Source organism: Halichoerus grypus, chromosome 1 (assembly GCF_964656455.1).
Source record: "Halichoerus grypus chromosome 1, mHalGry1.hap1.1, whole genome shotgun sequence".
NCBI lineage: Eukaryota > Metazoa > Chordata > Mammalia > Carnivora > Phocidae > Halichoerus > Halichoerus grypus.
Genome location: NC_135712.1, coordinates 92,875,543 through 92,885,888, shown reverse-complemented (window position 1 = coordinate 92,885,888; position 10,346 = coordinate 92,875,543). Strand labels below are relative to the sequence as shown.

General features: G+C 39.1%; 1 pseudogene; it reads right to left on the bottom strand.

Annotated features, from left to right (window-relative positions):
• Window positions 1-244: 244 nt before the first annotated feature.
• Window positions 245-1,501, bottom strand: LOC118525102 (proteasome subunit alpha type-1 pseudogene; annotated as a pseudogene).
• Window positions 1,502-10,346: the final 8,845 nt, after the last annotated feature.

Below are 10,346 nucleotides of genomic sequence, written 5' to 3'. Positions count from 1 at the left end.
AATGAGTGTGAAATACCCAAATCAAAATCCAGACAGCTACAGATCAGGGATGGCTTTTATAATGCAAGACAGGGAAAAAAAAAACCCACAGAATTATGTTTTTGTTTTAATAATGAAGGAAATGATCTCAAGTTCAAATCCAACTTTGAAGTTTTCTCCCTACCTGAGTCACATAAAAAGAAAAAAATCATTTTTAGGCATCAAGCATTTAGGCAGAGAACAATAAGCCACACATTCTTTTTTTTTTTTCCACAGGCAGGTGAAACAATTTTATTTCACAGTTGTCTTTAAAACCACAAAGACACTATGTGCTTCATATAAAAACATTAGTACAGATAACTATACTTTCTAGAAAATGATTATATAGACCCTCTCAAAGAGAAATGCATACCATTATATGGTTTCAGATGAGTTGCTTGGGAAAAACACATCTGGACTGATTCCTAAAACATACCTTAAGACCTCCTTGCATCTTTTGGTTCAAAGTATAGATTATTGTCATCAGTACGTGCTCCGCGTTCTTACATATTTGATAATGCACATACAGACTGGTTGGTTTGTGACTTAATGTTCCATTGGTTCATCAAGCTTTTCTGCAGGCTCGTCAGCAGGTTGAGCAGACTGTGCCTTTCCCTGTGATCTTTCTTCAAGATCTTCCAGGAATGGAGATACATCATCATCATCATAAATCGTAATCTCCAAGTCTTTATCAACAATTCCAATGGAAACATTCTTTGTTTCCAGGACAGAACCTTTGTTAGGAAGGTTTTTGTAGGAAGTGTCTCTCGTAAGGCACGCAGATCACATTTAGCCAGTTCATTCAAATTGCACTCCATAAACCCAGACATATGTCTCTCCAAGTAAGTACCAGCTGATTGAGAACGGGCTCCAATGGACGTGGCTCTACAGTCAAAATAGTTGGCAGATGGACAGGTTTGGAAAATGTGAGGGCCCATATCATAACGAGCAATAAGTAGGCCAACACCATACGGTCTCTGGCCATATCGTCGCGTTGGTATCTGGGTCTTGCTTCCAATTAGAGATACAAGATGAGACACAGGAAGAGGTCTATCAAATACAAATCTGGAATCCAAACACTCCTGGCACATAACATTCCATAACAGTCTAGCATCAGCAGTAAGTCCTGTAATTGAGATACCAATATGGTTGTCAACATGGAGAATTTTTTTCTGATGAGCTGCAAGCTCTGACTGTGCTCTCTTCAATGCAACCAGCACTGCATGGGGTTTTGATTTCAGATCAACTGTGGCTGAACCTTGTCTGACAGCTTCTGTTGCATACTCAATTTGATGAATCCTGCCCTGAGGGCTCCAAACAGTGACCTCATTGTCAACAGGGTTCCAGTGAGGTCTGGCTGTGGCTTCCTGCAGAAGTGTGGATTCAGGAATGCTAAACCACACATTCTTAACCTCCAGCATTTATGAAGATGCATGCAGTATATACAGATACGTAAAAGAAAAAGGGAACACTAGGTAATTCATTGAGCAAAAACCTATTTTCAAAGTTAGTAGAAGAAATTGATGTGATAAAAAAGACCTAGCAGGAAACGACCTAGTAAATACATCATAAACACTGACTCTGCTCTGGAGCATAATTCTTGTGTGTGTGTGTGTGTGTGTGTGTGTGTGTGTGTGTGTGTGTATAATCTTGTATCTATACAAGATTAAGGTTAATTGTTTAGTAATAATAATAGAGTTTGGTAAATGGTTATAATGGAAGAATTTTGAAGGGAACTGAGATTATTTAAGCTGGAAATAGAAATCTGAGAAGAAAATCAACAGGTATTCTATTAAATATCTACAGAAAGCAGACAAATTTAAGACAAATTAGAAAGCATTTCCTAAGTAGCAAAAATCAGAGCATTCTGGAACATAATGCCAAGGAAGTTAGGCAGTCTCCTTCCATAGGGTTTGTTTTGTTTGAAGGAAAGGAAAGATGACCACCTCTCTTTCAGAGGCTAAGGTGATTTTGTTTTGTCCGGAGAGGACCACATGATTTCTCCACCTTCTCTGCAGTTTGAATTGTAGGTACACTGTCCTCTACGTTATTTTTCTGACTTTCTTAAAGACAGCAGAAGACCAAGACGTACTTTTCAAAAGGAAATTAGAAGGTCTAGTTATATTACCTATAATGAACTAATTTTGGATTTTTAAAATTTCTCGTAGTACCTTCAAAAATAACCTTTTGCATAATTATTTTTCTTATTCCAAAAAAAAAAAATTTACCATAGATTCATAATCTCTTCTCTAAAAACCTTGGAGATAGCTGTATTTTGGAATTCAGTAGTTTTCTAAATTTGAAAAGATAACATGGCACAAATACCATATATTATGCGATACCTCCAGTGGAGCCAGGGCAGTACCCGTAATCAAACATGTTACTATTTCTGGAGTGATTAATACAAACATTCACACTAAGTGAGGAAAAGACCATAAATAGCCTCACATCAGTATAGGCTATATTTTCCCATCAAATAAGTTACAAAACTCTTTGGTTTTCAGAATGGGTTATACGGCAAAATACAGAATGCCCAGTTAAATTTGAATTTCAGATAAACAACACATAACTTTTTGTATATGTCCCAAATAGTGCATTGAACATACTTACACTAGAAATGTTATTCAGTGTTTTATACCGAATTCAAATTTAGCTGAATTTCTTGGGTTTTTTATTTGCAAAATCTGGTTTTTGGATTTCAGAATCACAAACAACTGATTGTGGACCTGTATGTAGAAATATGCTAATTGAAATACTATTAACAGCCATCGTTCTAGGAGAAAAATTTGGTTTGGGCCTTTTTGAAGGGGGTCACATAAAGCAAAGTTTTTAAAATATGCTTTATATCAATAGCGTGTAAAAAACACAAGACCTGTGCAAATGTACCCATATTAACAACTCAAGATATTTCAAAAGTTAGAAATAACATGGCCACTCCAAAAATAATTTTAATTTGCATCTCTTTCTTGCTCCACCTTAAAATTCTTCATCTATAAAACATTCCTTTTATAAAATTCATGAAATTCTCCTGTAACAAAGATATAGCTCCATCTAATGGAAAAAATATCCAATTACAGCCCTTCATGAAGCTAAGAATATTTCCATGAGTGTTAGTAAAACTATAAAGCATGTGTAGACTATACACAGTCACACACATGCACACACACACACACAGTGGATTCTTCTCTGTGTCTCTCTCTCTCTCTTTTTTTTTTTAAGCCAGAAAGGAACCAAAAGTAACGTAGTCATAGCTTTTGCAAGATCTGCTCTTTTCCTTAGATTTGGACTCTGAAACATAAAAACATAAGTGTATTTATATTTCATAGTCTATTTCATCATATATATACATGTATACACATATACATATATATATACATATAAATATATATATTGCACTTAATTGTGTAAGCCTTCTAGGCCAAGGGCTTGAGGGGCCTATAAAGCCTTATGAATTTGAAGGGGAGAATATGCCACCCCAAAATATGCCACTTTGGCATATAGATTATCCTGAATTAAAATTACTTGGGAAATAGTGCAAGGATAATGAGAACGTCCTCTGTCCCCCTGAAAGTAGGAAATAAATTCCCCATGTGAAAGTCACCTTCATTGTACCAGGAGGGTAGGGGGGATCCTTATCACCAGAGACAGAATTTAGGGCTCAGAAGGCTGCATAAACAAATCTTGTTACTTCTTTATTAATTTGCTACCCCAAGCCCAAACCCCTTTGCTTTGTCAATTCTTCACAAATTCATTGTTTCCCTGTCTAAGAGGCATAAAAGCTTCCTGCTTTGGTCCCTTCTTGACTTCCATATTTTTATGAAAAATTGGGCTCTTGTGCATGCAAAATTGAATTTGTTTTTCTCCTGTTAACCTGTCCTATGTCAATTTAAGTATTAGATTAGCTAAAGAACCTAGAAGGGAAGAAAGAAAATTTTTTCCTCCCCTAAAGATTGCATGCAAAATATTGTGTAACTTGAATGTGTGCATTTTTCTGGAGAGAGATTTAGATCCTTATTAAAGGAGCCCATGAAACACTACAGGTTACAAAGCTTTCCCTGTACTGCCACTTACTTCTCCCCAAGGACTAGTCACCTTTGCTCCACTGTTTTTCCCAGATGACCACAAACTAACCCTATTCAAGAAGTACCTTCTCAGCTGCTGGCTGGGCTCAGCACTTAAATACTGAGCCTGAACCAAACACAGGATTCACTGTCTACAAGAAAGAGCCTGCCCCATGAGGTTTACACGCATTTTTCTTTTCTTTTCTTTTTAAGATTTTATTTTTTTTTAAGTAATTTCCACACCCAATGTGGGGCTCAAACTCACATGCATTTTTAAAACAAACAACAGCATGATCTAGCAGAGGCGGAACCAGGGACTAAAAGGTAGGGTCAGAGATAAAGGGCATCAAAGTAAAAAACCCATCCTTTCAAAATTTTCAGTTTATCTCATTAGCTTTCTTGTTAAATAAGGATAATTCAGTTTTCTTACTGATTTTATTTTTCTGAAATTTATATTTATTTATTACACCATTAAGAAGGGAAAACCTTTTATTTGGGAAGTACTTCAGTTGACATTTCTCAGCATTAATTTTATATATAAATAAGCCACGTCTTCCTTGTTTAAGGTATTTGATAAGAACTGTTCTAATCAAAGGTCAATTTATTTTGGAAATAGCTCCCTCTTGAGGGCATTATTATTTATGCATCAGTAGATTGTAAACAAGCACTCAGCTAGATACCGGTGGGTGGAAACGGAGGTTAAATAGTGCAAACATCTTGGAGAACAATTTGGCCACATCTATTAACATTAAAAAACCCATAAGTACTAAGATCTGTAGGCAAGGAGAGTCGTACAACCAGTATGTGAAGTCACAAAACCTGTAAGCCACCTAATGCCCAGCACTGGGTGACTCGTCAAATAAAGTGTGCTAATGCTCACAAGGAAATAACGTGTAACTACTAAAAGCTAGAAAATCTATGCATACTGACATGGATTTCTCTGTCCTAGACATGCTTGCACATATATTTATACAAATATAAAATTGCCTCCAGATGAATACTGGTAATAGTTGTTGCCTCAGAGAGAAGAAACCGGTCAGCAGGGGTCAGGAAGAAGACATACTTTTCACTGTATACCCTTTTATGTATGAACTAAATTTTTTAATCATCTACTTGTATTATTTGTAAATTAAAAAAATCCAACAAATTAAATGTTTCGTAATATTTTTTGAAGTAGAACTTACACACAAAAAGTGCACAAGTCATATGTGTAAAGGACAACAAATATTTACAAAGTTAAGACATCCAGGTAACAAAAACTCATACGGAAGAACAAAGCACTACCAGTTTTTATTTAAAAGAAAATCCCAGACATTTTATCATTTTAGCTGTAAATATTTCAGTATGTATCTTTTGTGAAAGAATTGCAATCTAAAATGGAACCAGAGGAAATGATCTCACACGTGCACGTTCAGGAAAACAACACTCAACTGAGAGATTGATTTCCTATAAATGCCTGATTTACAGAAGACTGACACTTATCTCCTGACCAATGAACGTCCACCAAGAAACTCGCACCCTCCTCAAGCCAATAAACTTACTGTGTGGACTCTGGCTAGACTCCCCCTCTTTGCACTCTGTGCCCATAAATACAGTCCACCCCAAACAGACTCACCTGTACCTTCTAGAGCATACATTTTCCAAACTGCAGTTCCTCTGCTATCCCCCAATAAACTCTATTACTAGTAATTTAAGCTTGCCTCAGTTTACCTTTTTATTTTGGTTGACTCTTAACAGATAAAAACATAACCATAATACCACTATCAAACCCAATAAAGTTAGAAACAATGAAGTTTTTAAATGCGTAATGTTTACATTTTTTAATACCCAGTTCATGTTCAATTTTCTTTGCTGTCTCAAAAATATCCATTTACATTTGATTTGTTTGAATCATAATCCAAACAGGCCGACACATTATATTTGGTTGATTTTTTTCTTAAGTCTCTTTATTCTGCAACAGCCTCATCCCCTTTGGTTAATGCTACTTCTTTGTTGTGGAAGAAACTGGTCATTTATCTTGTAGAATTTCTCACATTCTAGATATGGCTAATTGATTGAATCCTGGTGTGATTTAACATGTTCTTTATCCACTGCATTTCTTGGAAGCCAGTAGATAGACCTACAGAATATGCTTCTTGAGTTGGTAAGTAAAAATGTTCTATCATGCAGTATGTTGAGGAAATGCTGTACATTTTTGTAAACCAATGCATGGAGGCCCACAAATAAAGACCTGAAAAGTCCCCAAGTGAGGAAATGTTGTTTAATTTTGCTTAACTGAGCATTCCTCCGTGCGTTTTGTTGTTGTTGTACTACCTATTACATTCACTTGGAACTAGAGTCCTGTTTTACACAGTCCGATAAACTCTGGGAGGAGATCTGAAGGGTCTTTTCTGAGTTCTGCGATGTTGTGTGGTGCAAGACGCACTGCAGATGCTCATGGGAGTTTGTTGGTAGATTAATCCAACAGATGTTTATTGTGTGTTTTCTATTTACAGAGTACTATACTTTAAACTACTGTTTCTGTTCTCAAGAAAGATTGAACTGATGAATCAGCATGTGTTCAGGAAGCAAATGCACATGCTCCTTTAAAGCATAAGGCAGTAAAAAACTCAGCTGTGCATGTTGTAGAATGATGGAGTGGAGCGGCTTGGTGGGGTTCATCAGGTAAACTCCAATGGCAAGATCAGCTCTGGAGTTTAGCAACAAGAATTGGCAGCAGATCTGAGCTGAAAAAGACCCCAGAAATCATCTGGTGTAGGCTCTTTGTGACATGAAGTCCAGGAATAGCAAAGGACTCTTGTGGTTGATGAGGGCTACAGTTTAAGATTAAAACCAGATGTTCCTGCTGCTAAACTTAGTGAAACCCTGGGTAGGTCCCATTCAAGATAATTTCTTCGTAGGTAAACTGCTTTGTTTTGTTTTCCTTCTGGAGGCTTTTAGGATTTTCTCTTTATCCTTTGGAGTTCTGAAATTTCTTCAAGATGTATCTAAGTATGAGCTTTTCCACATGAACATCCTGCCTGGCTTACAGTTGGCCCTTGCAGTGTGCAGATTCAAGTTTCCTTTAGGCTGAGGAAAACTTTCTTCTGTCCCTTGTATTTCCATTTCTGGGTCCGTTGTTTCAATCTGTTCATCTCATTTGTTTTTCTGTGATGTTGTTTGTTTTATTCATTTTGGGCGATCCTTGGTTGATCCTTCCACATTTATGAATAAAAAGTCATGTTAATTAGTTGACTTGGGATCCATTTGCAGTTTTAGGAGTTTACCCAGAAATGCACACAGAGATCAATTTGACCTTGAAGTATTCACAGTCTAGTGAGGAAGGAAAAGAAGTAAACCAAAAATTCTGTCGAAGTGTTAGCACACCTGTGTTGCAGCTTGAGCAAAGAGAAAAAGGTGGTGGGATTAATTTGTGTGCCAGGTTCCAAGTGTGCCCCTCCCCCAACCTCAGTAGCTGCCTTTGGCTCCTCCAGGGTTGGGCTGGAAATGTGTGTTGGGGGGGGCACAGAAAAAAGGAAGGAGTAGAAAAGTTCTGACTTAAGAGCTATGGTTTGGTGGTGTGGCTCTCTGGACAAGAAGTTTAAGGCTTTTTCTTTCTCTTGAAGGATACATTTCTGAATTTCTCAAAGATTTATCACTGCGAATCCTTAGCTGCAACAGTTGTGACCTGGGCAATGCATTTTCCTAGACTTTTCACTCACTACCTGTAGCCCCTGAGTATTTGGTGGCCCATTCTACACGGATTCCTTTCATTTGAGGACCCGTCTTTCTTCCAGGTAGTTCTATTAGGTGGACGAAAACTTGACCCAGGCCTGGTCTTCCCTATGGACCACATCTGTTCCAGAAGAAACACTCGTTCATCCCTGCATTTGTGGAAACGCACCTCTCATTACTCTGCCATTGTAGGGTAACTGCTCTGGTCACTGCCTTTGGCCTTAATTTCTCAAGGGCGAGTCAAACATCCAGGAGTCTTCAACTTCTCCTATGTCCTGCATGTAGGTAGTGAACTAAGGCTTACAGAACTGGAACTGGAGCAGCTCTCTTGTAAGCTCGCAGAGACGGTAAACACCTCACTTCGGAAAGTGGGCATATTTGGCACCTTTAGTTTTGTTCTCAGTTTTTGGGGCCTCAGCTGAAAAGGGAGAGAAAAAGTCCCATTGTAAAAGCTTGTTTCATGCCTAAAAGTATAGGGGTGATGAAGTAAGGAATCTTCCCTGCTGTTCCTTCCACGCAGTGGGCCAGCTCCCATGATTGATTTTATTACAACAAACATGTTTGCCAGACAACCTCTATCAAGCCAATTTGTGGGTCTCAGACAGGGGAAAAACAACAACAACAACAACAAAACTCGGTTCTCCCAAGAAGCTGAATGGAGCCAGTTGAATGTGCATCACTGTGAGAAAGGATTACCTGGCAGAGAGAAGTTTACAACCATGTTTACACTGAGCCCTTTACAGAGCGTGAGCATTGAACTCACACAGGCCTGGGTTGAGGTGTTAATTTGGAACCTGTATGACCATGGGTGTTTAGCACTCTCAGCCCTTGCTTTTCTGATTTGTTTGAAAGGGAAGTAATAGCTAACTTGCAGGATGGCTAGAGAGATTAAATGAGGTGTAGGACATAAAGACTCTGAAAGAGAAGGCCCCCAGTGAGTGGTAGCCCCCGGCACCAGCCCTCCACAGCTAGAATCCCTTCGTTCTTCTTTGTTCCATTAACTCCTGTCCTTCCTTAAATACAGCTCAGGGTCAGCCACATCCTCCACAAGGCTATTCTGGATTCCCTTTCCCACTGCTCATGGTATAGGTGTTTCCAAAGCACCTTGCTATGTCTCTATGATGGCACTAACCACAGTTACCTAAGGCTGTTTGTTCCTATGTTTGCTTCCCCCATTAGAACTGCAGACTCCTTGAGTACAGAGAACATATCTTAAGTCACCCATAAGCTCTCAGGACAGGGCCTGGCAGAACAGAAATCAATGACCCCACAATTGTGACATGCCTGGGATCTGTATAATTCACCACCCTGCCTCAGAGAGATACGGAGAGAGTATCTGTATGTTAATAGATCCTGGGGCGCCTGGGTGGCTCAGTCGGTGAAGCGTCTGCCTTCGGCTCAGGTCATGATCCCAGGGTCCTGGGATTGAGTCCCGCATCGGGCTCCCTGCTCAGTGGGGAGCCTGCTTCTCTCTCTGCTTGTCGTTCCCCTTGCTTGTGCGCTTGCTCTCTCTCTGACAAATAAATAAATACAATCTTAAAAAAAAAATAGATCTCTCCCTTGGGGGAAAACATATCCAATCAATCATAACTGAGCTAGTAGATCCCTGATTCCCAGTCCGTTTTTTTGAATCATAGAAACCTAGGGCAGGGAAAAACTTCACCACATCAAGTCGGGTAGGGGGCATATGCTACTCTCAAGGAGCATGCATGTCTTAAAAAAACTTATTTAACACTGCAAGTTTATATTTGGGAAATTTAAAGAACATTATTTTGCTGTGTTTTGGAATAGAAATCCCAAAAAACCTTGGTTGGTGTGCATATTTATGCATCAGTCATATCATGGGGAGGGCAATCAGAATCAGCAGGGCAACACAAAGTATCCATTTATCAAAAGGAGGCAGGGTTACTAAACTCTGATAAACAATGGCCTATTTGCAACCACTTCTTTACATATAGATGAGGAAGCTGAGGTTGCAAAGAGCTCTGTCCAAGGTTATAGGGCCAGGAGGAAGCACAGGCAGGGTCTCGACCTTGGGTCCTCCACTGTCCCGTGCCTGACCATGGCCTTGAGCAGCGAAGAAGTAGCTCAGCCCCAGGATGGGAGAAGCACTGGGTGAGGACTGAGAGATGGATGGCATGGTGTGATCTTGGGCAAGCCAGTTCATCTGAGACTCATTTCCTCATATGCAAAGTGGGGAAGATAATATCCTGCCACCCAGGGCTGCTGAAAGATCAGAAAAGAAGCCTTTATAAATGGTAACGTATCATTTAAGAGTGGCCCTTCCGGCATTTAAATCATCCAGCTTGTAAAAGAGTGGGCACACTAAAGCTGTAAATGTAGACACTGCAACCACCTCAGCATAACCACAAACAAGGATTTCCAGACGAGTAGGAAAATCAATGCTAATTCCAGCTTCCCCAGTACTTTTTAATCAGGGTTAACAGTGTAAGTGGGTAGCTACATGGGAAAAAGAAATGTAAGTTGGATTTACTTGTCAAACTGTAAACCAGGATAAATTCAAAATAGAAGGTAGACTTAAATTTTAAAAGT